Source organism: Rhea americana, unplaced genomic scaffold, assembly GCF_003343005.1.
Source record: "Rhea americana isolate MKP2758 unplaced genomic scaffold, rheAme1 scaffold_197, whole genome shotgun sequence".
Lineage (NCBI taxonomy): Eukaryota > Metazoa > Chordata > Aves > Rheiformes > Rheidae > Rhea > Rhea americana.
Window position 1 is genome coordinate 1,218,180 of NW_028186116.1, and position 3,874 is coordinate 1,222,053.

The following is a 3,874-nucleotide window of genomic DNA, read 5'->3' on the forward strand; positions in this document are numbered from 1 at the left end:
ACCCGGGCGCGCGCCGCCGCGCTGGTCGCCCGTAGCGTTGCGTGTGCATGATCTCCGAAGGCTGAGAAGCCGCGGTAAAGCTCCGCGCCACCTCTCCGTATATATGTCTGGCTATATATATGTATATTATAGCACTGAGGACCAACTGCCCTGCTGGACCAAGCAAATACGGCTTTCTTTCATTGCTTGTCTTTTATGTCGTGACAGCCCAAGTGCCAGTCTGATTGCTCTGTATTAAGAATAGTGTTTTGAATTAATTGATGTTCTAGTTCCGTCTACCTCAGCACCTCCTGTTAGCCTCATTTTAGAAGGTGCCCAATTTTTTGTTTTGGTTGTTTCAGATGATTGCTTACTATTTTTTGTACGACTCCTTCTCCGTTTCCTCGCTCTGTTTGTTTCTTTGCAGTACTGCTTGCGAGTCCTATCTGTTCGCTAGCCACAGATGCAGTTAGCTAAAAATTTAAAAGAATAAAAAAAATCCCAAGTTGTGGTGTCTTCTAGTTGCAGCTCTCCACATCTGCCTTCATCCTGTGTAGATTCAGATGCGTTTCTTTGTAAAACTTCAGTGTTTCTGACAGAGGAAAAAAAGAAAAAAAAAAGAATATACTGCTGCAGGTTTTTTTCTCTCCATGTGTCACTAAGTGAAGTTCGTGCCTTCTATAGCAAAGAGAATATTTTTTACATCCTACTAACAGTAGATTTTTTTGTAGTGAACATTTTTTGTATTTTTATTTATAAGTCTCATAAGAAAAATAGCAATGTTCAGTTGTATACCTTGAATCTGCAGTTAGAAAAAAATAATAAAGTTAATTCAGTTGTCTCGGCCTGCCGTCTCTTTCTTCCGCGCTTCGCCCGGGCCCCGAGGGGGCGGACGGGAGCAGCAGCAAACGTTCCCCGGTGTTTTCTGCCCAGAAAGGGGCCCCGTGCCCGTCCCCGCGGCGGCGGAGCCCGCGCCCCGCTCCGGGCTCGCGCGCCGGGCCGGCGGCGGCCGCCTTTCCCGGGGGACGGCTGGGCGAGGGATGCTCGCGCGGGGCCGGCGAGGCCCTGCCCGCGGCGCGGGGCCGGCGGCGCCCAGCGGCAGAGCAGCTTCTCCCCTGCTCGCCGGGGAGCTGAGCAAGTTTGCCTCAGTGCAAGGCAGCTCGCTCGTTTAAACCTGACTGCAGAGCAGTCCCGGCCCCCCGCGGTGTTAATTATCCTGTAGTTCTAAACTGATTGCTGTACACTAAGCTTAAGCCCTCCTTTATTTATTTACTGACTACATTAACAGCAAAGTCGGYGCTGCTTTGATGCCGCTGCGCGCCGCTCCGGGCCGCGGCGCTCCGACGGCTGCGCCCGCCCCCGCGCTGCCGCCGCTGCCTGCCCTGCAGCGGGGGCCCGCGCCGCCCGCCTGCAAATTAGGATGCGGCTAAGCGTTAATTACGTGGATGCTGCGGTGCAATTAGAGTCGCTTAATGTACAGCGTTACTTATTTTTTTAATGACGGATGAAGCGTGCCGGGCCGCTGCTCGCGTGCCGGCCCTTCCCGTGCAGGCCCTGCGCGGGGACTGCCGTCCCGGCGTCGGCGCCGCGTGGCCGCCGAAGCTGCCAGGCGGCACTTTGGCGCAGGRCATCGTGCCTCCGTGGCCGGGCAGGTGGCTCGGGAGCGCCGGAGGTGCCGGCCACGGCTGGGCGCGGGCTTTGCCCGACGGCCTCCGCGAGCTCCCTCGCGGCAAAGCCTCCTGCGGGGGTCGGGGGGTCGGGAAGCATCTCGTAGAGGGGGTGCCGGCCCAAGCAACCTGCTGTCTGCACTGTCCCTCCTAAAAGGGAGGCGATGAAATCCCTCTGCAGCATTTGGCCTCGTACAAAGGAGTTGTTACAGCGGGGAAATTGTCGTAGGACTGGGCCTTTGTCTGCACATTCTCGCAGCAGCTGGGAGTGATTATGCTGCAACAATGTTCTGTTCCATCAACATTATGTCCTCATTAAACCTTTATTAGTAGATTAGATTCAGATTTATTGATTTTTTTCTCTTTTTGGGGGGAGGAAAATCCAGGCTCATGATCTCAGAAAGAAGCCTGTAACTTTTCCTGTTGGCAGTGCTTCCCAAAACATCGAGAGGGAAAGGCATCTTGAAGGAAGAACCTAGATCCTTTCTCCAGCTCAGGCAGACTGGTTCTCCACGGGGAGCTTTGGACCAGCAGCTTCACAAGGGTGTTCAGGTTATGCGTGGAACTGCATTGTAGGACAGGGAATGCTCTTGGACCGAGACCAAGGTGGGCCACCGTAATGCAGAAGTTAATGCAGGAAGGCGAGAGCCATGGTGCCTGCCCTGGGAGCGTTCACAGTGAGGTGCTTCACCAGGCACCTGGAGCAGGATGGACAGCACTGCGGACAGTGCTTCGGGCACTGGCAAGAGCRGGCTGCCTTCCTTACATCTCTTGGGGGAGCAGGACATCTTTGCTAAGAGCAGCACCCAGCAAAGCAATGAACGCGGAGGGAAGGCAGCCTTAGGGTCCCTCTGCCAAGGCMGCTGGCTCTGGGGCAGTGAGCAGCTCCTTTGCTGTGGACACCTGTGGCATGGCAAGTCTCCTCGGTGTACCTTGGAGTTGCCCGGTTCTGGGAGGACAGGGCAGGTGGCAGGCCTGGAGTGTCCTCGTGGGCAGGCAAGCCAACCCTGTCYGCCGGTGAGCCCTCAACTCGAGGCTTCGCAAAGCCAGAAGGCGTCACAAGACTGGTTCAATGGGCCCATTGGATTTGTCTGTTGGAGCGTTTGATGTTACATGAAGGCGGCTCATTCCAGAGGGTGTTAATTGCCCGCTGCAGTGATCAGGTCTGTAGCACCATCGATCTTGGTAGGATCAATGGGCTGATTTAGTGTCTCACGAACTCTTTAACTGGACATCTCATCAATAGCCAGCCACTTACAGACCATCAGCACATTAGCACAGGCCAGCACTGCCAGGAGCCTGCTACACCCATCCCAGCACCCTCCTGTCACTCAGCAGCAGTTTTCCTGCAGGTGAAGGCTCTGGGAGGGTGAGTTGGGCCATTGGCGCTGGGCTGGTGGGCTTGGGAATGGCAGCAGGAGAGCTGTTGCTGTGATGGCCATGTCCTCCTACTGCTTGCAGCCTCCAGTGCTAGCACAAGTTCGAGGAACCAGGAYGGGCCTCCCTTCATCTCCAGCCTTTGCAAGGATGGCGGCTGCTCAGGTATGTTGCCGGTGGGAAGGGCTTGGCTGTGTCATTATCAGCTCTTGGGCAAGTATGGCAGAGCTAGGAATCTCCCAGAAAATGCTACTGGCATTTCACTTTCTCTCTGCGGTCATCACAGSTGCCTTAACAGCATCCGCTCTGAAACAGGTGTAGCATCATGTTGCACGGATCAGCTGCCTACTGTTCTGGCACAAACCCTGGTCCTGCTGCCCTGTCTGGGATGGGGAAGGTGGCTCTTTTCTCAGCTGTTAGACAGCAGCTTCGTGCTTCTGCCCTGGCAGTGTGGAGAGAGGGAGCGTGGCTGTTCATGACGGCAGTGAAGTCTGCCGCGGCAGGGGTGGGACTGGCACCCCTGGCAGTCCCTTCCAGCACTTCATTCCTATGCAGACAGTCTGCTTTGCTCCAGAATTTATTCAGCACTGGCTGCCACCGCCCCGTTAGTTGTCCCCCAGCTTCTACAGCGCTGGGCAGGAATATGGAGGGCACCTGCTGGTCAAGCATGCAAAACAGCCGGGTGGGGGAGAAAGAAACACGTGGAGCTGGTTCTCATGAAGCAGCAAGCAGTGGTGGACGAGGAGCGAGCCTGCGGCCTCCCGAGCTCGTGCTGGGCTGCGGGGGTCGGCGAGAGCAGCGCGGAGCGGCGGGCAGCGCGGAGCGGCCGGCGGGCCTGTGCCCGTGCGAGG